This window comes from Python bivittatus, unplaced genomic scaffold (genome assembly GCF_059951505.1).
Source record: "Python bivittatus isolate LINGU-HERP-01145 unplaced genomic scaffold, Pbiv_v1 ctg000480_np1212, whole genome shotgun sequence".
Lineage (NCBI taxonomy): Eukaryota > Metazoa > Chordata > Lepidosauria > Squamata > Pythonidae > Python > Python bivittatus.
Genome location: NW_028277075.1, coordinates 46,022,297 through 46,048,041, shown reverse-complemented (window position 1 = coordinate 46,048,041; position 25,745 = coordinate 46,022,297). Strand labels below are relative to the sequence as shown.

General features: G+C 38.1%; 1 long non-coding RNA gene across 4 annotated transcripts in view; it reads right to left on the bottom strand.

Annotated features, from left to right (window-relative positions):
* Window positions 1–25,745, bottom strand: part of LOC112541787 (uncharacterized) — a 163,704-nt gene that overhangs the window by 53,387 nt on the left and 84,572 nt on the right. The window contains exons 4-5 of one of the 4 annotated variants that reach the window (XR_015797044.1): window positions 25,480–25,542; window positions 23,679–24,766 (exon numbers count right to left, since the gene is read on the bottom strand). The exons of the other annotated variants lie outside the window; for them this stretch is intronic. This is a non-coding gene — a long non-coding RNA (uncharacterized LOC112541787). Of the gene's footprint in view, window positions 1–23,678; window positions 24,767–25,479; window positions 25,543–25,745 lie in introns of those variants that run through there. 4 annotated transcript variants of the gene reach the window in all.

Genomic DNA, 25,745 nt, shown 5'->3' with positions numbered 1-25,745 from the left:
AGCTTCAGATTGTCCATGTAAAGGAGGTGGGATAGCCTGGCAGATGTTTTTAATGTTTGATAGCCTTGGCCTGATTTGTTCGGTATTTTTGACAGAGGAATCAATGCAATGACAAACAGTAGTAGTGATAGTGAGTCTCCTTGAAAGATTCCTCTCTTGATATTAATCTCTCCCAGTCTTTCACCATTGACCAGCAACTGTGTCTTCCATTGTGCCATTGATCTTTGCACAAAGCTTCTGATGTTTCTTCTGACTCCTGTTATTTCTAGGAACTTGATTATCCAGTCATGTGCCAGGGAGTCGAATGCCTTCTTGTAATCAATTCAACTACATTCAAGTTGGTCTTCCTTCTCTTGCAGTTTTCCAAAATCATTTTGTCGATTTGGAGCTGATCTTTTGTTCTTCTGCTATTTGGACAGTTTCCTTTCTGCTCAGATGGAAGGAGCTTGTTTTCAACTAGGTGTTGGACTGCATCAGCTACCACACCAGTTAGCAATTTGAAAGTTGTTGGTAAGGAAGTAATTGGCCTGTAGGTGCCTGGTGCTGCCCCTTTTGTTGGATCTTTCATTACCAGGTAGGTTTTGCCAGATGTTAACCAATCTTCAATTTCACCTCCTTGCAGTATGTTGTTAAACTGCTTGGCAATGACTGGGTGCAGACCAGTCAGATGTTTCAACCAAAAACCATACAGTTCATCTTCACCTGGTGCTGACCAATTCTTGATCTTCCTTGCCCTTTTCTCCACCATTTCTGCTGTTATTACAAGTTTTTTCATTTCAGCTTCCTTTTTATTCTTATCCACCTCCTTTATCCAAACTGCATTCTTGCTATATTTCTTTAGGTTGTCCCATAGCTGCACCCAGAACTTCACTGTTTTTTCTTTGTTAGGTGTTGGCTGGTTCATTGTAGCCTCTCCAATAATGGATTGGTGGAAATGTTTCTGATTCGACTGAAATTGGAGATTCTTCCTATAGTGTGTGATCTGAACTTCGTATCTGCTGATCTTTTTGGCTATGGCTGATTTTTGTTGCTTTATTATTTCTAGTGCTTCTTTTATCTTCTTTGTTTCTAAGTGATATTTCATCAGGTATTCTTTGTTCTTCTTATTCTTCAGCTTCTTTTCTTTCATCTGTTCTAGTTTGCTTGCATCTGATCTCAGCATGCTGAACTTATTTTCCAACCTGATCTTCCATTTTGGTGGTGCACTGTTTGGTTTTTTTTTCTTGTTTGTTGATTTTGCATCCAAGGTATTCAGTTATAACTGCAGCTGTGCTGTACATTAGTTGGTTTGTTTCTTGCAGTGAGCTGGTGCTTATATTTGATATTACAGTATTGTCATCTTTTAATACTTGTGCTAGCTATTTCTCTGTAACAAGCTTCAATGCAGGCAACCTTATTCTTTGTTTCAATTCCTCTTGCTTTTTAGTTAGAGGGCTTTGTTCTTTCTGAGGAGAAGGTCTCCTCCTCCTCCTCCTCCTCCTCCTCCTCCTCTTCCTCCTCCTCCTCCTCCTCCTCCTCCTCCTCCTCCTCCTCCTCCTCCTCCTTCTTCTTCTTCTTCTTCTTCTTCTTCTTCTTCTTCTTCTTCTTCTTCTTCTTCTTCTTCTTCTTCTTCTTCTTCTTCTTCTTCTTCTTCTTCTTCTTCTTCTTCTCATGCCCACAATTAGAGATGGGGAGGAAACAGAGAGTGAGGAAGAGAGAAAGCTCTGAAATGCAAAGTCTGGAGATTTGTAATACTGCAAGTACAGGACAACATAATGTTACTTCCCCCCCCCTCGTTCTACCAGACTCTATTATAGAATATAAGATCCTTCTTGTATTAGACAAAAGCAAAGCAGCATCCGGTTTCGTATGTGGGGCTGACGAGATGTCTATAGAACACATAAAGAGAACTTAAGAGTTAGAATTGTCTCTCACTTGGAGTTCACTTTTACTTTTGGAGGTCTGCTGATGTGATTGCCTGGCAGCCATTTATGGTGCTTTCTTACTTCCACCTTCTAAATCCCCTCTTTCATTGCTTCCATAGCCACTTCTCTTCTGCTGCTGTTGCTCCATTGGCAAATGTGAGGGGGGAAAAAATGGAAGGAAGGCTTTTCTCTCTGTCCTTGTCTTGCAATTTGAGATGCAAAGCAGCCTGAATGGTACAGGGATATGAGGGAGTTGTAGTTCTCTCCATGCCTATGCAGTCATTCAATATTATCAGAAACAAAAATGGCATCAGTTCTGATAATTAATTGATTCTGATGGCATATACTGCATAGGATGAAAAGGATGGGAGAAATCTCCCACATTCAGTGTGTGTACGTTAGTGTTCATCAATGAAATGTCCACACACATACAGATGCTAAACAGATGCATCTTGCCCATCCTTACATTTCTTTCATGCTTTCTAGCACCATAGAAGACTATAGGATAGTCTTCCTAACACCTTAACAAATCACAGTAGTTAAATATGTAAACCCCCAACAGGAGAACCAGTAGTGCATCCAAATGCTGCCTAACCAAATGAAAACACCTCCAGTAGCAGAGGAACATTCCTGAGGAAGCCTGCTCAGATGATCTGTTTATGTGTTGAGGAGTTGTGGGCAGCTTGTCTTTAAATCATGTCACTGAAGAACTGATTGTGCACACACACCACACAATTGTCCATCACAGGGAGCTTTTGTGTAGAGATGAATGCTTCCTTGTTAGCTGGAACTCTGCATTATTTGGGTTTTAGCTCATGGGGAAACCTTCATGTATACACAAAAGCTTACTCAGCAGACAATTGTGCCATATCCTTGTACTTCACTGACATTTCAGAGGGGTGTGGTTGTTTTGGTATTGTTGTATGCAAGAATGTATTTGTCCAAACAGGCCTTTACAGCACTTATATGTGGAATACAGTCAATGCAGAGAAGATAAATAACATAAATTCAGATGATGGAAATGGCTTTTTGATACATTTCTTGAAATAAGCACATTCGTTTTCTGTGTAAAGAATGTAACATTCATACCACTTTTGTGACGCGTCAAATATTTGTCTTCCTACTCAGAGATTGCTTTGATTCCATTTCATGATTTGTTACATATTTACTACTGATAAAACTTGCATATCAGGTACCTCTAGGTTGCTATGTTATAACAATTTATGTGATTTAGGAGTATATCTTAACAACCTATCCCACCTAACATCAACTATTTAAGGACTTTTCCTTTGAAAGAAAAACACAAACAAAATTATCATTTTCTTTTAAATATATAATTCTACTCATGAAAATTATCTCCTAGGGCTGTGCACATTTTGAAAATGATTCAGAAGTGTTTCAGACTTCACACAAGCATGAACATATCTTTGCAATTCACTAAAGCAGCCTGAAAAACGATGGTTCTGCTTTAAGAATCAGATTAAGTTTAAGGATTCCTTGAAGCAATATCATGTCGTTGTCCCCCCTCCCCCAGTCTTACAAAGAAACATGAAAAAAGACAGACTACTTTAATGAATAGTAGAGAGTTGCCATGCTCATTAAAGGTCTGAAATACTTCAGAATCTTTTTTTAAGCATGCACAGCCTTACTAACCATTGTCCTAATCATTAGATCCATGCAATGCTTCTGATTTGATTCCAAAAAGAAGCTTCAGAGTACTTAGGAATATGAAAGCAGCACCTTCTGGTGAGTCTTTAAAACAGTTGTGGGTTTTTTAGGATCCCATGGCAGTTGTAGGGGATAGTGAGTTGATCCTGGGAAAAGATGCAGCTGCTTTAAAGAGTTGCAGAGAGGTTCTAAGTTCATTCTCCCTATGCTCTATCTGTTTGGAAACAAATTTGAAGCACTGCTAGCCCTACGTATTATACATCGTATTATACATTTTAGACAAGATTTTACCCATATTTGTTTCCTACATTTTCAAACTCTGTAATTTGCAGTCTCCTTTGCTCATTTTGCAACTAGAATTTGCTATTAGAATATGTTTAATCAGTTGTGGAAATGAAGACTGAAAGATTACCAGGGCCTGAAAGATGTCTAAGTTAATTGGGAATGATAGCCTTTCAGGTATTAGAAGGAAAAAGAGTATCATGGATGAAATGTACATAAGAGCTTTTGACAGCGTAATATGAATATTTTGATGTGCTTTCATGAATTAAAGTTTCATTCCTCCTCTGTAAGCACAAGATGAATGCTAATAAATAGTGTTATGAAACTGCTAGGTTGAAATTGAAGGCAGTCTTAAAAAGTGATTTTGTAGAATAAAGAATAGCAGGTTTCTTCTTCTCAATTAATTTTCCTATAACAGAAATTTGTGGCACTTAATGAACAATGAAGTTTGTTATGAAAATACCTTCTAGCTGAACATATGAAGAATCAACACCAGTATTCATTTCATGCTTTCTTTCTTTCTCTAAGGGGTGAAAAAAAAAGCTTTGAGGCCACTGTACTTCGTGCAAAACAAAACAAAAATAATAAAGGCAATAATTTCTGAATATCCAGAAAATATATATTCACTCACAAATGGTGAGATGTGTATATGAGTTTAAATCAGCTTTTCAAGATATGCCAATCATTTCTCACATATATTTGCATTTTATTCATGGGTGGCCAAAAAAGAAATATGCTGTTGTATGCTTAATGTAGCCTTCCCCAATCTGGCAACTACCAAATGTGTTGAGACTACAATTCCCAGAATTCCCAAATTCCTAGTTGACCTGCATTGCTTCCTTTGCCATATACGGTATTGGGACACATGACATCATTTTCCTGAGTGATGGAGAATGTGGGGAGAAAAATCCTGAATAAAGCATTTGTTCTTTTTCCTTGGGATCTCATATTGAAGGCAATTTATGAAACTCAAAGGTATATATGCACAAGCAATTCCAGAGTCCAAGAATGCAGTCCAGGGATAGAAAGGTAGTAGAAGTGAAGATTCCAGATTTTTTTTTAAAAAGTGCCAGGGTCACTTCCATGTGCAGTCTTGCCACTGCACTACCACTTATGAAACTGTTTATAACCAATGCTCTCCTGCATATAGCGATAGGCCCAAAGAGCACATTAGAAGTAGAGAAACTGAGCTGAACAATTTCTCTGACTTCTTCTAGAAAGAGAAATTGCTCATTGATTTGTCAAGGTTATGACTCATTAAGGAGGAGACTAACACTGCAACTGAAATGACCCATTGGAAAAAAAAAAAAATCCTCATGTTGTATTACCCTAAGGTTTAAAAGAAGCATGGGACACCAGGAGGATGAAGATGGCTGAAGAGGTTACTATACAGTGAAAGACAGGTTGTTCACTCATCCCCTGGCCACATCCTAACTAACATTATACTCTATCCATAAGAATTTCTTCAAAATTTTCTTCTCTTTGAAAGCATTTCTAAAGCACATTTAGTTTCATCAAATTGAATGAGAGCAGGAAAAAAATTGTCTGCCCTTTACTGGCATCCAGTGAGTAACGCTTTCCTTCAGGGACATCCATGGGAGTGGGGGGAGTAAAAAAAGCTAAAATGCCAGCTCCACCTCTGCCAAGCCCCACCTTGTATTCATGGGCTTCATTTACAATTGATGTTTAAAAAGAGTGGGGCTTCATTTCCAATAAACCTTTTCAAAGGTTGGGGCTTCAATTGTGCAGGTCTGGGTAGATAGACTACTGGTCTATTTCTGACTTTACATGACTCTCCTGTGACGTTCCTGCCTCCTTTTCAATGGAGGAACCCTGAAAATGCAGAAGAGTGCTTTCACAGAGCTAACTCTGTCTGTCCCACAAACCCATTTCTGCAACCCCCCACAAGCTCACCAAGATTGTGCCCCCACAGTTCATCCACCAACTTGCTCCTTTGGGGCACCACAACGTTTTCCTTTATTTAATTTTTAAACACATTGCAGAAAAGTGTGTTAACCCTATGGTAGGTTTAATTATTTTTTTTTAGACTCCCTTCACCTAAAGACATCCAAAATGAGACAGGCCTGACATTTTGGTCCCACCTGTTTGCTATCATCAGAGCCATAGTGAAAGAAGTGAAATAGGAAAATAACACTGAAAAAATAAAATAAAATAGTAAAATGGAGCAACTGTAAATTGGCTAAAGACAAAGCATTTGGGAGTGCAGTTACTTTCTTTGGGAATCTGATGCAGAACTAAGATATTGATTGATTGATTGATTGATTGATTGATTGATTGATTGATAACCTGCCTTCCCTTTGGGGGTAGAAGATAATGTGCCTGGCATCCCATTTTGAAATTTTACACACAACATGAAGAAGTAGATTGGTTTGAGTCCAAAGTCCAGTATGTTCCATGGCTAAGTGGACTTGAATTACCAAGAAAGATGGTGGGATCCCTTAGATTGGATGCATTCAAGTACAGGCTGTACAGTTATGTGTCTGGGGTGTTTTAATATAGATTTCTGCATTGAATTAAAGATTGGACTAGATAGCCTAAATGGCGTTCTCCAACTCTGATTCTAGATTTTATGAAGGACGGTCTCCCAGGTCCTAGCCAAATATATTAAGTACTGTTTCTGCTGCCTATTCTTGGAAATATATGTCTAAAAGGCTCTGTTTTGTATTACAAAGAACCATCAATCATCAGATCTTCTTTGCATATCCAGATAACCCTATAACTCTCTTTCCTACATTTCAAGCTTTCATTATCAGAAAGTTGGGAATGCTTAACTGTGTGAAATAGACCTAGACTATAAACCAAGAAAGAATACCTTATTATAAGATAATAAAGCACTTAGATTTATTGTTCTCAAGAAATAACTAACCACAAGAATACTCCCATGAGTACCTTGAAGAAAATTGTGAACATAAGATAGAAAAACCTGGTCTTAGATTACTGGACAATTAGAAGACCTAATCCCAATTATGTCCATGCATGTATAACCCTTATACAACTGAATTAGTAAATTCAGTTTGGAACTTGAAATAAGTCTTGTCAATATAGATCAAATTTCCTTCCTCTGATATATGTAAATATGATAGATTTACATATGATAGATTTACAAAGAGAAAGAGAAAGAGAAAGAGAAAGAGAAAGAGAAAAAAAAATCTCTTGTATAATATTTAGGTGACCTTCCTAGCATGATTTCAAAAGCATCAAGGATTTCTGTAATTGTTTAATCAATGCTACTTGAAGTTGGATAAAAAATAAAGCCTTTTAAAATGAAGCTTTAAAAGAGTACAGGAGTGATGTATTTATCTTTTCAGATCAAAGTAGAAGATGATCATCTGAGGACAGCTTCAGTCATTTTAAGGTGGACAGGAAATGGAATAGTTGTTCAATATTGGTTTAAATTTAATAAGTAATCCTAAGAGTTGACAAAGATTTTTTCTGTATATTTGGGATTTTGTTGACTGTGCCCTCTGTTTATATTGTGACTCTTGGGAAACAGTATTATTCAATCAAATATATATATATATTGCTGTATTTATCATATTTGTTGTTTTTTTAAACTGAACATTTCCTCCCTATTTTAATCAATGGTGGGTCATCAGTTTGTCATGGCACATGCTCAATATAAATCTGGTTGCCTAGCAACACCTAGCAACACAAGCTGTCTACAGTAGTTAGTCATCCTTTGCATTTATTTAATAGAGCACAATCATGTCAACAAGTATTCTTAACTCCCAATAATTCCAACAAATCACACATCAATGTCCCTTTTCAGTAGGCATTCTTCATCATAAATCCCACCACGTATTTGCAGACAAAAGAAAAGCAGAAATGACTGAAGACTTTTGTTTTGGGGGGGAAATGTAGAAATTCAAATCAATTAAATGTATTAGGTATAATGTATATTTAGAGTATTTCTAATAATGCTATTATGGAATTGAGCATCATATAGGCTAAGAATTTTAACTCTGTTTTTTATGGTCCCCTGTTCATTTTTCTGATCTTCAGAGAAAAACAGATTGGGTTGTCCTTATATAACAGACTCTTCACAGCACCACTGACTTTTCAGATATACTATTATTTTTATTTAATAAATTATTCACAGTAGTCAATACAGGAGTTCTCATTCCTCTAAACAGCATTTTTGAGTTCACATTCCTTTAAACAATCATAGTATTTGTCTCTTGAGTTCCTCATTTTTAGGTTCAAGTTCAACTAATCAGGGGACTGTTCTTTAAAATATCATGAAATCTCATTTAAAATGAGGTGATTAGGTGATGGCAGAGTGGTGCATATGAGTCTGAGATGTATTTATACACTGGAAAGATGCATGAAGACAACAATACTGAACCAAATGTTGCATATTATTGGAATGGTAACCTCAGTTGTCTAGTACTGCAGAAAACGGGAAAAAAAATTTTTTTTTAAGCTTTGAAGATAATTTCCTTAAATTGAAACCCTGTAGGAGTTGCATGTTACTCATCTACAGTATTCCCTACAAAGCAAAAGTCTGTAAAGAAAAGAGAACAAGAATACTGAAATCTTCTTCTCAGTTTAGAACACTCACCTTATTTTTGTTGTCTTTTTCCATCTTTGATGTTTTTATAAATGTAATTGTAATGCTGTTTCTTGTCTTTTCTAACATCTCTTTGAAATTCTTTGTTCAGTTCCTTCCTGAGATCTTTGTTTTTCCTGGCTTTGGCTTCTCTTCTCTTTTTGGCAATTTTTACTGTTTGTTCTGACATCCACTTTGCTTTCTACTGTTTCTTGGTCTTTGGAAGTTTGTTTTCACATTCATCCTTAACAACTTCTTTTATTTCATTTCACAGTTCCTCTGGCTCTGTGTTAATGAGATTCAGGATTCTGAAGTGCTTCCTGATGTTCTCCTTGAAAGATCGTGTTCTGCCAATTTCAGATTGAATTTCATGATAAAACTCATCAACCTCCTCTTCTTCCACATCAGTGGATAAGGCATAAATTTGGATAACCACCATATGAAAGAGTAGCCTGAGAAGTCTAATTGATATTATTCAGTCATTGACTGCATTGTACTCAAGTATTATCTTTGCCATATCCTTCCTGGCTATAAAGCAACACTGTTCCTTCTTTGTTTTTCATGTGCTGAGTAGTATACAATATGGTCTTCTGACTAAACGTGTCCAGTTCCAGTCTATTTCAATTTCCTAATGCCTCAAATGTCAATCTATAGTTGATTCATTCCATCTTTCATTGTGTTGAGCTTTCCCATGTTCATGCTTCTTATATCCTACATTCCCGCTGCCTTTGTAGCTTCAGATTTTCTTTTCCTATATGGCAACATCAGCAACTGGACATCCCAAAGGATAGTTCAATCTAGCCATGCCATAAGCGCTCTTAGTACTGCAAGAAAATCCTCAGCTTTTCTACAGTAGCACACTGAGTGCCACCCAAGAAAGGGGGCCATTATCCAGCACCATACTGTAAATAATACAATTATATCGTCTATCCACGTGGCTTTCTTGGTAAACAGGAGAGAAATACCATTGCCTTCTCCCACACAGTATGAAATCATGCCTTTGCCATTATCACGAAAGTCACTAAAGATGCTTCCAGCATCTTCTTATATCACTGCTGCCCAATGTAGATACCTACTTGCTTTTGCTGAATAGCTGGGACGACCTTCACACCTCAGATGACCCTGTTGGGAGTATATACTTTTGACATACACTACCAGTGTTCTTTGCCCATCCCTCCCAGGACCTTCCTCCCCCCAATTTGTTAAGGCAGCACAGCAGGACTTGAAGGGCTTGTAATGGTTATTAATTGAAAATAAACAGTTGGCTTTTCTTTCACAGCAAATACAACATTTAACAGTTGGATAGCTTCAAAAATAAAACCTTCTGAGATCCACCAGACTTTTTTTTGCTATAAACAAATATTATTTAAAAGTTCAGGAACATTTCAGATTTCTTTTTCAGTGAATTTGTCCCTATTTTCTAAATCATAGCAAGCACATCAAGCCATACAAACCAGAATTTCAGTTCCACAGATTGTTTTATTGACTCCCATGAGAAGTTCTGCTTTTGAAGAAGAATGTCTTGTATGACAGTCTAGCAGATGGAGCATCATTTCTGGATCTGTCAGGATTTTACTGAAAGCCTCTATTGCCTTTATTATGACAGTAAGTTAAAATCAAGTCTGAAATGCCCATATACTTTAAAAGAACAAAAAGAAAGAATGTTCTCCATAGCATGAGAAAGTAAATGATGCGCCAATTGAAATAGTAACATGGGTTCATGAAAATGAAACATATACAAACAAGTTTCCGCAAGACAGAATCCTTAAATACTTGTTTAACCCAGGTAAATGACATATAGCAACAATAGTTAGCCTCTACAAACAACACACAGCACTCTGTTACACTTTCCAGTCCTACCATGTTCCTTTCATTCATTTCCTTATAATATATGCCTAAATGAGCCTATCTCATTTAGCCTGTTAAGTTGTCAAGTGGAAATCTTTTTATTCATTCTCAAGAATGTAATGACACATCTTGTCAAGTAATTATGAAATATTGTAAAATTGCACCTTTTCAAAAATAATTAACAAAAACGATGGATTCACTGGGACAAGGAACTGAGACAGAAAAAAAAAAAATCTTACTTGAGCCAAAAATGCAATGTAGCTCATTGCTATAGATAGAAATATTTCAGGAAAAAAGGGATCTAGGATGGCAGCACTCCACTGTAGGAAGGAGACTTGAGCAGGTATGATAAATTAACAAACAGTGGAGATGCAGAATCAGAACAAAATGTTGCACAATCCATAGCTGTGGAAGTGCAGAAACACATTCTCTTAAAAAGAGCTACTGGATCTACTTATCTAAATTTAAGATTTGAAGCTAAGGGAGGTTTTGTTTTTCAGTTTAATGTGAAATTACTCATTCTGAACATTCTGGAACTATAAACTACCCAGAATATAGTCACAAAGATCTATGTCATGACTTTTATTTTTATTTTTTTGCTGCCTCTGGTAGAACACCCTCCTGCTGAAGAATAAAACTTTGAATGCAAACTAGCTCTGATCCATTTTTAAATTCTGGTTTCTCTCTACCCCTGCAAAACTGGAAGTTTTTCTCTGCTCAGCTCAGTGTGGATGAGAGTTGTGTTCCGATGGATCAATCCTCTTTTGTAGGGATTTCTTTTTTCATTGATGGAACTGCCAACCTCCCAGCTGCCATACAGTAGGCCACACTTGGAGAAAAGCCCTTGAATTCAACTGTATAGCCAAAAAGTTCTCACTGGATTTGCTGTTCTATGAATAAGAGATACCACTTGCAATACTGATCTAGCATCGTGGGGAGAAGAAGCCTTCAGTCTCTCAATACATTTACCAAGAATTTCAATAATTGATCCTCTCTTGCAGTGTCTCCTCCCCATGTAAGTCCATTAGAAGGGTTCTATAAACCACTGGAGTAATACACATACTGTAGATGCTTGGTAGAGGTGCATGTTTGGTAGAATATAGAAACTTTAATTTTATTTTTTTTAAAAAAATGAAGGGCAGAGGAACAGGAGTTAATTAATTCAGAATGTTTCTACCGAGGAACAATGAATCCTCAATGAAAACAATGGGACTATTGTGAGGTTGACTGCAAATAATGGAGTTGAGAATGCCCATTGACATGTCAAGATTTTTTTTCCTCAGTTCTCATAATATTTTTAGGAGAAAGTTAATTAATTTTGGCACTTTGTGTAAAAAAAGCAAATACAGCATTTTTATATCATTTTATTTATGTTTCCCTCACCTCTCACATGATCAGGGCAGTGTCTTCAGCAACTGGCAGCCACTCTATGGTTAATATGGCTATTAAGTTGGAGGGTCAGAAAGGTAGTTTCATAGCCAGTCTCAGAGCAGCTCCTTGAATAGGTGCAAACACTCTCAAAGAAGTTTCACACCTTCTTTTCAACAACAGCAAGGAGAGGAATAGCAGAAGACTGTAGTAGAGAGACAACTGCTGTTTCTTCTCTGCTAGATATACTGTACCAGGGAAATTGCCATTTCAATTAATATGAAGGCAGATTGAAGCATCTCACACCAACAGGAATCCTGTATGTCTTACTTATTTACTTACTTACTTACTATTTAAAAAGATTCATATGGCCACCCATATTGTAATAACAACACTGGTCTAAGGTGGGAATGGTGTATGTGTGTGTTTATGTGATGTGCAAATGGAGCATGTATGGCATGAATGTAGTATGTGGTGGAATAGAAATGTGAGAGGTGGTTGTGTACATGGGGTATGAGGTATGAATGTCAACACTATAGGATCTAGGATTTTCTATGGGATCATAGAACCATGCACAGATGGAAAGATTCAGCAGTTGTTAAAACAGACCTTTGCTCAAGCTCACAGTTGAAACAAGCAAAAATTACCTCCAGATAACCAGGCAAGGCAGTAATGTATAAAACCGGCAGTTTTCACTCTCCCTCTGAGGGATAGAGGTGTCTACTGCCTTCAGAACACCGCTCAGTATTTCAGACAGGATTCCATTTTGAAGGCTGCTCCACGCTCAGCATCGTGGAATGGACACACGAAGACTCTGCTTCTGGAATTTAAAATAAGGCTGAATTCTTAATGTGATATGCTGTCTTCTCTCCATTTTTCCCCACAATGAAAGACTGAAAGAAAGTGCATGTAACACATAACATCCTGCCTTCTTATATCAGCCTTATTGCCCCTTTGTGGAAGGAAGATGATAAAAAGTGAACTACAGACCACCAAAAGAGGGTCAGGGTGGACAAGCAGATCTTTTTTTCCAATGGAACTCAACTTCTAGTCAAAGCCCAGAGAAGCATCATCATTGTTCTACCCTTAGAGGGTATGAGTTAAAATGAAGCAGTCCTGCATATAACTTGCAGTGCAATAGAACACCACATCCTGGAACTGAGTTGTCACTTTTTCCTCTTTTGGCAGAGATTATGGAATAAAATCTTTAAAGGATGGTGTGATATTTCTAGGGCAGAAGCTGTTTGGAAGGAGAATGCTGTGATTTTTAAAAACAAAAAGAAGAATGCTGCCCTGAATAAAAGCTGAACTCCATACAACTGTACACTGCTGCAGTAGCGCTGATTAAGCCTCCTGGGGCCGTGCATTTAATATATTCCATTACTGCTGTGGTAACAAAAAAGAAAGATCTAAAGAAGCATATTTCACTAACTACTGTAATAGGTCACCTGCTGAAAGGCTACTTTGGACTTTAAGAAGTAACAGGTTCTGCAGAGTGAGAATATTCTGAATGTCACGCACAATAGAAGCTTCACATCGCAATGACTAACGAAATGACTCAGCTGCCATTATCACATCTTATCCCATAGTAATCCTTTCCTTCATTTGCTAGATGTGCTATCTTTGGCATATTACTAATTGTTCTCCAACTTGTTCACCTTGAGTTAAAAGTTTCAAAGTTGTCCTAGTAATTTTATCATTGGCTCCTCATTTTACTGATTTTGATATTTATGCTCGTGCTGTCATGCGCAAGCTCACATCAAAGATCCACTGTAAATTGCTTTTCAAATGGAGACACAAAGGAAGAGGAAAATGGCAAATTCTTAAAAGGCAGGCAGAAAGATGAAGAAAAAGCTGACGACCTGGAAAAGAATTTCATGTACAATCCAGCATAGAAAATATTCAACCATTTCTGTTTTCTGGTCTTTAGTCATATTCGCAGTGGGGCATGAGTTGCTAACTCCTAAATGATAAAAGCAACGTCCCCATTGCTTAGACATTTGTTCAGTTGATACTGTCATGGATAAAGAACTTGTCTGAACAAAAACCTGTCTGTGTCCTTGATGTGCCTCCTAAAGTCTTTAAAAGTCCCAAAGCCTTACTCTGATAGATAGAAACTCTGCCAGAAAGTATTGTTTAGTCAATGTGAATTCACTCCTCCTATTACAGGTAACAAATCAGTTAGGTAATCCAAAACAAGTGCAATAATAGGTCCCCAAAAGCTGTGAAACAAAAGCTGTACAAAAGAACAGGCAGGCAATAACCTAAGTTTCTTTTCTCTCCTTTTCCTCATTATACCCTTTATCTTTTCTCCCCCATTCAACTTGTCTTCCCATCTTCTAGCAATGAGATTTCATGTTATAATAAAGCAGGAATAGTTCCCACAGTTCTCCTGTTGGAATTAAGACGCCAGTGGAGTGCCAGATGCTTTAATGCCCCAGAATTGTTCTTTTCAATCTCCTAAGGTTAAAGGTTGAAGCATTACAGCTGTACAAAGCATCAAAGAAGTGGTTTGGTTTAATGAAGCTTTAATCAAATCACCTCACTGAAGCAGATTCATTCATCAAAGCAGGGACTCACTTCAAAGCAGCAAATCGAATCAGGTAAGTGCAAAGCACTTTGTAATCTTTTGGGCATTCAGCAGATTTGATGGTTTTTCAGTTTTGGGGTTGTTATGGACAATATTCTGTACAAGTGGCCAAGTCACACCCATATGTGGAAAATGCTGAGGGAAGTCTGAATGGCATGATGCGTCACAGACCGGAGTCATCTGCCAGTGAGTTCCATCACCATGTTAAATTCGATTCCTATCTCTTCAGATACAAAGCCAGCATTGCTTTGGATTCATTTACTTTGTCAGTCCTCAGCTTCTTTAATATGGCCAGCCACAAACCTTAATGTAAAGGAATTTAGCTCTGGTCTTGAGAAGGCCAGAGGGGGAGGAGAAACAATTGCTCAGTCCTGGAAAATAGAACAGGAGAAAGAAACTCAAATCATTCCCACCTTGACCATATTGTCCTTAGAAAGAGGCAGTGAAGGTTTTGGACAGCTTTCCCAAATTTTGCTAATATACCCAACCATAATAAAGTAGCATTTCTTGAATCCTGCTGTGTCCATTTTTTGATATGGCCTACCTCAAAGGGCTGACACTTAGCTTTGCAACACAGAATGATCCACTTTTGTGCTGATCCTGCCAATATAACTGGGGTTCACTTCAGTTGTCAGCACTCTGGATATGGGCTCAAAGCTGAGTAGTCCAATTCATAATCAGACCTTACTTTGAAATTCTGCACGATTGGGAAGATTTAAATCTCTCCACAATGACTTCATGGGGACCAGGCTGACACATTTAGATGCTGACCCAAATTTTTACCATTTTTAAGAATGGGAAGCAGGCAAGGCAAATGCCACTTTTTCTGTGCCAATCTCTTTTTGTGTGTGTCCTGTTTATTTCTGTAAGATGGTGTCTCATTGTGCTAGTCTAATAAGTTGACTTTTTTTATGGAAAAAACTAACACAGACTATTATTATTTATTAGGGTTATAATTTGAATTTCCTCTAGTTTAAGATTCAGTACATAGAATTGTCTCCTCCATTTTCATTCCACAATCCCAACCAGATAAAGTAGGCTTAGCTCAGAAATAGTGGCCAGTTTGAAGTCTCCTAGTGAGCTCCATGGATGAAGTTGGACTTCAAGCTAGGATTCCCCAGTCCTAATTACTACACTATACTTGCTGTTCAGTATTACCATCAAGACATAATTCCGACACAACTGAGTACTCCAACTGAGTGGGGGACCAAGCTTGTCAACTACTATGAAAACCTTCCTGGCATGGCTGAAAACACATCAATCAGAAACAGGGAAGCACATCAGCCTATTAAGGCAAGCCAATAATTATTCTTCAGTGTCAAGCCAACCCTGACATCCAAAAGTAAGAGCTTTTTTTTTAAATGGTTTGTGAACTATCTTGTATTTAACATGGAGTAGGATACTTTCTGTATTTGCATAACACAATTTTAGCTCTTAGATGGAAATTTGGAGACTGTTGTCCTGTCATTTCTCATGAATACTATCCTTGTCTTAAAAGAGATGCAGAGAGAATATTTCAAGGTTTTATTTCAGTGAAGCCCTTGAAAGTATGTAGGGTACTTGAAAGTCATGGCAGGGTTATTTTCCTCTAAGATTTGCCATTCCTGCTATTTCATCCCATTCTATCAAAAATCCCCAAAGAGCTACATGTGTTTTGATGTTTCTTCCCTATAACCTATAATGAACATTTTAAAAAAAAGATCAAAACCTGCAAAACCTTGAAAAGAAACAGTTTGCCCTTGAAACTCAAATCACATACTCAAATTGAATCATGACCTTTGAATCTTGAATATTAAGTTTCAATCAAATCATGGTTGATTTGGATACATCTAATAAGTATTGACATCACATGTAATCAATCATAAACTTCATTTCAGTGCTCCTTATACCAACTTCTGATTCATTCTTAAAGGTCATAAACCATCATAAGCAGGATTTGATGGATTCAAAAACATGGGAACTTCACTTACAGACTGGTCACATGACTGTGTCATAAGGGGAGGTGTTTGATGATAGAAATCTGTCTCTAGAGAAGACACGTTGCAGGCTTCACTCAAAAGAGTTTAAAATAATGGACATTAATCATATCAGCTCAGCAATGTTTAATAAGCACCCTTGTGCCTATTTCTCTATCTCATTAATTACGTAAAATCAGCAATAAATAGGGACATATTTCATTCAAGATTCATTGATCTGTCATTAGCAATCAGAACAAATGATTGTGACTCTCTGTTGACCCTATATATATATACTTTTCTGTGGTAGATATTTCTCATTCTTGTTTCAGGTCAAACCTCCATTATGTTAATTATGTTATACTTCTAAAAACAATACACTATTATATTCATTTCAGCATTGCTAATGAGAATGGTTTATTCTTGTTATGCTTTACCAGAAGTTATATGCCAGGTTGTTGCTGTTAATCGCAAACAGATGTTCTATATCAATTGTGGCTTTTTCCATCTTAAAATTAGAGTTTTATAAGTGTGAAATAACAAGTATAGATTATCCTCCAACTATGTATTATATTCCTCATTTGCAGCCAGTGTCACATCTATGTATCATAATGTCTATCCTGGAACATCAAAATACATAACTTTTGCTGGGCTCATGGTCACAACACCACTTAACAGTATACTGGGCATGACATTCCATCAGTGGATGGAGCCACTAAATGTATGCATGCATGCATGCATGCATACATGAATGCATGCATAAATAAATAAATAAATAAATAGGTGAAGGAGGATAAGAATTCAATTCAATTCAGGTTGTTGTTTTTTTGCTTCAAGGAAAAAAGAACTGGACATTTGTAAAAGGTGGAAGCAAGGGCAAGGGCAGGCTGAAAAGGCTTGAGAAAGGATACAGTATGGAACAGGAATGCTGAGGAGGAAATCAAGGGAGAAGGCAAGGAAATCAAGGGAGGAGGCAAGGCAAGGCAAGGCAAATCTGGCAAGGAAAAGGGAAACCTGGGAATAACAAGGCAAGGAAAGGCAGGGCACAGGAGTTTGTTGCTAGTGGGAGGAAAGCTAACAAGAGGTGACAGGGCAGACAAGACAGAAGTGGAGATAGTATGAGGTTTTAACACTGATAAGCAAAGAAAAGAGGAGAATTGGGTTTACCAGATTTGAAATTGCATTTTGCAGCTTGTTGTTTAGTTTGGATGAAAGAATGGGTGTTGCTGAGAAACAAAAGACTTTTAGAGTTAGAAGAGCATGACCTGAGGCTTGGATGGCATGGATATTTATGGTAAGTTAAAGTTCATGTGGATTTAAAAACCACTTCATTAAACATGCCATACTAAGAATATGGAATAGATATAAACCCAGGCTGTGCCTGAAAACATCTCTATGGATCTCAGCACAAGAAGCATTTGACAGAAGAGAAACAACAGGCAAAGTCAAATGGTTAACATTCCAGGAATTATTGGAGAATCACCAAGGGGAACATAACATTAAATCAAGAGAGGAACTAATGGCAGAAGGATATAGTTGTCAATGGTTTTCTCATTTACAGTTATCAGAAAGATTGAAAATGGATAAAAAGGTCTTATGGTATGGAGCAAAGAATGACAGAATTTGAAGTGCAATTGTATACCGATGATGAACATGTAATTGCTAAAATGTATAAACTTTTGTTGAAATTTGAAATGGAAGAAGAACAGATTAAAAATGTATGATAAAGTGGGCTACAAATTTTGGTTATAATATACAGATGGATCAAAGGTCATAAGGGTTGAAATTTACATTGTTATGATCTTAGAGAATTTTTATAAAATGATGTATCATTGGTACTGTCAGAACCTGCATCAACCAACAATTTTTAATTTACAAAGCATAGCAGTCAATGGGAGTTTGATTGATTTGCTTCTGCCAATTGTGACTAGGGAGGGGGGCTAGTAGTCAATGGTTGTAATAGGAATAGTAATGGGAGATGGTGAGGAGCTTAACCTTATATGGGCAATGAGGCCAGACCTGATTGCAGGCAAGGCCGGTGGGGGGCCTGATGGCCAGGAAGGAGCTATGTATCCATGGGAGGAAGGAAAGAGGTCACCACCAGGTGAAAAGGAATTGAGGTGCCAGGGCAACAAGGGTAGGGGGGATAAATAGAGGGAAGTTTTCCAAGGCTTTAGTTTTAGCAATGTTTTGTTTCAAGCTGCATGAACCACACAATAAAGGAACATTTATCTGAACTAGGCCTGGTTTCATGAGAATTCTTCTGAATTGGGGTTTGGACTTTGTGGACTTGACAGGTACATGATGCCAGAGAAATTATCTAGAATGTATAAAAGTATTCCAAATGTATGAGAGGGAGGGAGGGAGGGAGGGAGGGAGGGAGGGAGGGAGGGAGAATTTTCAGTGCTCCCTGCCAGCTTCCAACAAGGAAAGTCAATGGGGAAGTCAGCAGGAAGTTGGAAGTTGCTCCTGTTCCCACTGCTTTTTTGTCCTTGGTCATTCTGTTTCTCTGTTTAGGTAAGGAAATATCTCTGAAACAATGACCCAATGGGTCACGGGTTGTCTAGTGTATATTGGAAATGTGAACAACATGAAGAGAAATTCTATCATGCTTGGTGAACATGTAAAAAAGCTTTTTAAAAAAGGATTCAAATACATTGATTGAAGGCCACCACTTGCCATCTTGACCCATGCCCCTCCTGGCTGGTGAAAGCAGCTTGGGAGGTGACATGTGGTTGGATCCAGGCGATGGTTAATACATCCTTGCAGGAGGGGGTGTTTCTGGCTGCCTTTAAGGAGGTCTTGGTGCACCCCCTCCTTGAGAAACCCACCCTGGATCCTACTGTACTGGACAATTTTCGCCCAGTCACCCACTTTCCCTTTTTGGGGAAGGTGGTTGAGAAAGTGGTGGCATCACAGCTCCAAAGGGTTCTGGATGAAACAGATTATCTGGACCCTTTTCAGTCAGGTTTCAGGCCCAGTTATGGAACAGAAACGGTATTGGTCGCACTTATGGATGATCTCTGGTGGGAGCAGGATGGTAGAAGTGTGACCATCCTTGCTCTCCTTGATCTCTCAGCAGCTTTCAATACTGTCGACCATGGTATCCTTTTGGGACGGCTCAGGGAATTGGGGGTGGGTGGCACGGTTCTGTGCTGATTCACTTCCTTTCTCCAGGGCTGATCCCAATCAGTGGTGATAGGAGCAAGAGGTCCCATCCCCGGCCCCTCCTTTGTGGGGTTCCACAGAGTTCGGTTCTCTCTCCGCTCCTTTTTAATATCTACATGAAACCGCTGGGCAAGATCATCCGTCATCATGGAATGAGGTATCATCAATATGCTGATGATACCCAATTATACATCTCCATCCCAGGTGAGGTAAGTGATGCCATGACCCCCTTTTGCAGTGCCTGGAGGCTGTAAGGGTCTGGATGGGGAACAACAGGCTTCAGCTGTACGATGGAGTAGCTGTGAGTTAATGGCTCCTCTGTATCCGGGACTTTGTCATCTTTGGTGCTGGTTAGGGTAGCACTGCCCCAGACAGACCCAGTGCATAATCTGGGGGTCCTCCTGGACTCACGCCTCCTGCTTGAACAGCAGGTGGCAGCCGTGGCGAGGAGGGCCTTTGTACAACTTCAGGTTGTGCATCAGTTACGCCCTTTCCAGGATCGGGATGCCCTTCAAACAGTCACTCATGCCCTTGTTATCTCCCATACAGACTACTGCAATGCGCTCTACATGGGACTAGAAGAGTATATGGAAGCTACAGCTGGTCCAGAATGCAGCCACGCAGGCTATTTTGGGAGCCCCCAGAAGGGCCCATGTAACGTCATTGCTCCGCAAGCTGCATTGGGTACCAGTTTACTTCCAGGTCCAATTCAAGGTGTTGGTTATGACCTTTAAAGCCCTACATGGCATGGGACCAGGTTACCTAAGGGACCGCCTCTTCCCCATGACATCAACCCTGTCGCACCCGATCACATAGAGAAGGCATGTTTTGGACCCCTCGGTAAAAGAACTCTGATCAGTGGGGTCCAGAAGGCAGGCCTTCTGTGCTATAGCCCCTGCCCTTTGGAATATTCTGCCCCCAGAGGTGAGATTGGCCCTCTCACTCCTGGCCTTCTGGAGGGCTTTGAAGACCTGACTCTGCCACTTGGCCTGGGGTGGGGAGGGAAGACATCAAACGTGGGGATGACTAGCCCCTTAGAGGCCTGTTGTCTTCAGCCCCAGAATCCATCATTTTCTTGGACTTTCTCTTTTTCGTAATGTTTTGTATAAATGTTTATGTTTTATATATTTATATATATATTATAAATATACAATATATTTATATATATTATATATATAAAGTTTGTGTGAGCTGCCCAGAGTCCCCCGTTGGGGGGAGATAGGCGGAGATAAATTTAATAAATAAAATAAAAATAAAATATAAATATAAATATAACAAACTTGTGTGCTTTTAAGAGCCACAGAGAAAGTATAGCAGCATGGATACAAGTAGGTACAAAGTGAAACAGAGAGAGAGAAAGAGAGAAAGAAGGAACCTCCTTAATCCTCCTCCTTTAGCAAAAACTTAAGGTGGTAAGATATTTTTCAGCTTCCACATGATTACAAAATGATTTTTGAGTGCTACTGGAAATTTCAAACCAAGACAGCTGGAAACCTGTTGAAAAGGTTTCTTTCAAGCAGCATCTCTCAATGTGTTGAGTATCTTTCTGTATTGCTGAACTTCCTGGGAGTAATCTGAGGAAAACATAATGCAAGGCTTTTTATCTTTCTATTCAGTTACATGATGGGACTGGGCCTTCTATAAAATTTCTTTACTCACACTAAATCTAAGAACACCACAGTTGATGGTCAAGTATTATCAATTGTAGGAAAATGTGAAACTGGAACAGAATGAATTCCCTCAATATCTGTGAGAGCCTATGATTTTCAGGCAATCTTTAGCAGTTATGTAAACAGTCAACAACTGTTCAGCTTCAAGACTACAAAGCACTTTGCGAAGAATCCATTAATTTGTGGGAAGGGTGGAAAGAAAAAGTTACAGATTTGAACTACTGTAGGTATAAGAGGCATTTGCACTTTTACATTGGCACTTGACTATAAACTGTTCTTTTGGCTTCATTCTTGTTTGCAGTAATGATTGTTAGCCAAGTTGTGTCTGTGAGATTTCTGTTGAATCCTAGCCTAGGAAACTTGGCTAACCATGTAAAGGCTTGAAACCAGTGATTTACTGTCAAGTGATTGGGGGAGCTAATGTCATCTAGTTGATGATTTTCAGACAAAGCCAAATACTAATAATTGATTGAGTGATTGAAGGGATACCATGGCTTGCACTATTCTGATCTTTGCAGGTATAAATACATAATGGTATTTGAATATCTTTTCCAAGGCCTTCATGGCTGCTCTACCAAGTGATAGTCTGTGGCATATTTCTTGATGGCTTGTTCCTTTACTGTTGATGGTTGATTCTAAAAGGCAGAAGCTATTCACAACTTCAGTATCTTCATTGCCAGTTCTAAGGCTGGTTCTCCTACCTGTTGTCATTAGTTTGATCTTCTTTATATTTTATTTTAGTCCCATTTTTTTCACTGTGCTCCTTGACTTTTATTACTAGAGCTTGCAGATCCTTTGCATGTTTGGCTGTCAGGGTAGTGTCATCAGCATAGCATACATTGTTGATGTTTCTTCCTCCAGGTTTAAAACCATGCTCATCTACTTCCAATCCAGCTTTCCTTCTATATATTCAGCATATAGTTTGAATAAATAAGGGGAGAGTATACAGCCTTGTCACACTCCTTTGCCAACCTGGAGCTAGTCTGTTTCATCATATTCTGTCTATACTGTGGCTTCCTGACCTGTATATAAGCTTCTCATGAGGACAATGAAATGTTTTGGGATTCCCATTTTTCTGAGCACATTCCACAGCTTGACATGTTCAACACAATGAAAGGCCTTTCTATAATCAATGAAGCACATACTGACTTCTTTTTGGTATTCTTGGCTTTCTCAATTATCCAATGTGCATCAACAACAATGTCTCACATTAAAGTCAGCTTGAACATCTGGCATATCTTTTTCCATGTAGGGTTCTAATCTGCATTGGATGATCCTGCTGCTTCCATAAATAGAACTATCTGGCCTTACATAATTTTATCATTAAACAGGCCAACAAGAATGAGATTCTGAGGACGTTGTTTTGTCCCAAAGAATCTTAAAAGCCTTTAATAAATCAATTATGTATTATTCCACTGACTACCAGCAACATGGAGATCCTCAGCAGGTATGGCATTGCAATCCAAACCCTTTTGTTTGTGAATACAAAAGAGGATGAATGGGAATCTTTATGCTGGAGCTACACCTTGCAGATTTTGACTCCCTACTGTGGATGCCTCTACCCCACAATCTTCCAGTTTCACTAAAAATTTGTCAGGACGTGCTTATCAGCAATACATCTGGGCTAGCTAAAGAGGTCTTGTAAAAGCAGAGGGTCTTCTCTATGTATTATGTTTTTATTTTGTTCACTGCCCAGAGTTCTTTCTGGTAGATGGGGGATATATATATAAGTCTGTTTAATAAAATAAATAAAAATAAATGATTTTATAATAGATCAAAGGAGCCTACCTAATGTACAGTAAGGCCAAGGGATGTTTCCACCTTCCATTCCAACCCCTTTCTCTAGGACTGAGGGTATATCCTTTATTCTGAACAGCTTGGTAAAAGTTTTGAATGCAATTTCTGTTTTCTTACAAATCTCCCAGTAGTGTCACTCATTAACTTGAAAGACCCAGTGTGGATCATTTGTGTCCATAAAGGTCTTGAAAATATAGTAAATGATTTGTTCACCAATTAAGAAAAATGAAACTCAGGTTTATTCTTTCAATAGGGTTAATTGCAATATGCCCTGTCAAGCATTGCAATCCTTTAAATTGATAGAAACATATTTATCTCCATATGAGCTTTTCTGATCTTCAGTCTTTAGTAAGTATAAGAAAATTAAAACTTTATTTTAATGGTGTTTCAAGAAAATATATTATATATTGCTTATTAGTTGACAACTAATTTCTTTACCAGTGCAACTTTTTTTCCAATAAATAAATTCAGTACATTTGGGAAATAAATGTAAACTAGGGCACAACTCCATTTTTGACACATTTCTAGACAGACTTCATTTCAAATGTGTGAGCAGTTAATTGTGGTTAATTACATGAAGGTTGTTACATTATTTCAACTATTCTTTTCATACCGAACAAAAAAGCAATTCATTCTTTGAAATGTTTTGTTACATTTTTCCCCTTGACCTATTTTCTTCTCCTCCTTCATAGTGACTTTGTTCCTATTAATTAATTTTTTTAAAAAGTTTGCCCTTGGTTTCCATCAAAAACCTGATTTGTTCTTCTAAATGGAACTCTGGAGACCACTTTGTTTTTCAAATATTTATGTGGCTTTCTCCTATTTCTCCCTCCCTCCCTCCCTCCCTCCCTCCTTCCTTCTCTCCTTCCCAGTGTGCAATACTTTCTGAGTCTCTTTAACTGGCTTAATTGCCATTTGAAAATCAATTGTTTTAATCACTTGAGCACACTCTTGCATCCAATGTATATACAAAAGAATATATAAATCCGGGCCGGGGGGAGGTTAATATGATTGGCATCTGTTATGAATAAAGGCTGAATATGCCCAATCAAAGCATGTTACTTCAGAGAAATATGACCCAATTGCAAAGTGGATCTTGTCCAAAGCAGTCCATAATGGATGGCATTTTCTTGAAGTTTAGATATTTCTGAAGGGTATCAGATTCATTTCTGAAATTCTCCTGAGTATTCCATTAAATAAAAAATGCTGGAGTTGGGAGTAATAGGAGAAAAGACAGTTTTGGAACTGACATAGTTTCAGATTAGAAAATAACTTTACCAGTGTTCTCTAGTCATAGCCCTTTGGGGAGGGACATTGGCGCTTCTTTAGAAGTTGACTCTCAAAGAACAGTGGTGTGTGTGTATGGTTTCTTGTGCCCATTCCAATACCCAAACTTTGCTAATGCCCAATTCTGTTAATCAAAATTACACATCTTTGCCATTTTTGTGTATGTAGTTAATATTAGCAAGTTATTAGTTAAGTCATTTCCCTTTCTCCAGTCATAGCTGAATTTACATTTAATCATATTTGCGGAATCCCATACCCAGGATTTCTGGAAGTTGTAACAGAATGGAGATAGACACCATAAGCAGACCATATGATTTTCCAGACATACAGATTTGTGACTATTAATCTGAGTCTGGGAAAGAACTGAGAGAAGAACCAGGTAAAGTTTTTAAAACACCTACATAGAATCTCTCATGGGGAAGGGGGGAGAGGAAGTTAAAATGGACTGAGGAGCTGACAGAAAGTGGTCAGTGTTGGAGAGAGACAGAGAAAATCACCAGTAAACAAAGATGGATTTAAGCAATCTCAGAATGCTGAAGAGATACAGGTTCTGGATGATTCGAAGTATCACAGGGGAAGAGGGAGACAATTTAATGAGGGAGACAACATAATGAAGGATTGGTCCTACTCATCACAGATTTCCAGAAGAAGAACAGGATCTGAAGAGACAAGAAGAAAACCATGATAGTACTTACTGTGGGAGGTAACAAGCTAAGTTCTAATTGATGCTTTTGATTAACTTTAAGGGGAATTTAGTAACAGCTAAAAAGATAGCAACAGCTTATTTTCAGACATGTGCAGAAGCACTATTTTATTTATTATTTATTTATTATTAAATTTATATGCCACCCATCTCTACTGTTGCTGGCGGTGAAATAATTAAACTCAGAATGGTAGAACAATTAGGCCCTCCAGCAATTTGCAAGTTTCCCAAGCTTAGGAATACCATATCTGAGCTGCAAGGCTCTGGATGGCCAGTAAGTGGCAAGAGTTGGTGTTTGATGTTTTCTTTGCCCTCTAGTGGTCTTCTTGAGTGTTGCAATCCAGAGATGACAGCCCTGCTGTGGACCAGCGTAACACTGATACTTGAATAGATTCAAGAATTGATCCTAAAGTTTATAAGTATCTTGAAACCAGTGCAGTGATCACCAGAACGTAGCTTGGACTTGTAAAGGATATGTGTCAGTCTAATCTCTTCTTAGAAGAAAAGCATGAGAATGTTGTAAACATATGACAATGTCTCTTGATATTTTAATTAACAAGCTGGTCAAATGTATGTTAGATGACAATATTACCAAATAGTAATTGGAAAACTAGACTTTAAATAGGGAATAGTCTGCACATAAGATAGCAGGTGCTACAGTTTTACTACCTCAGTGTGAGAAATTCATCCAAATTTCTTCAAGGAAAATGTTCTGACCCAGAAAACCAGAATCTGTAATGAGATGAATGAATTTGTAGAGTCCACTTATATCTTCTTCATATCTATCCAAAATATTAGACAACTCAAACTGTACAAAAATGAGTACTTCTGAGGAAATTGCATACAAATATACATACAAGATGTTTATAAAAAAGAGTACAAAATGAATGCCATATTTAATTGGAAAGTTGCATCCAAAAACCTATATGGATTTT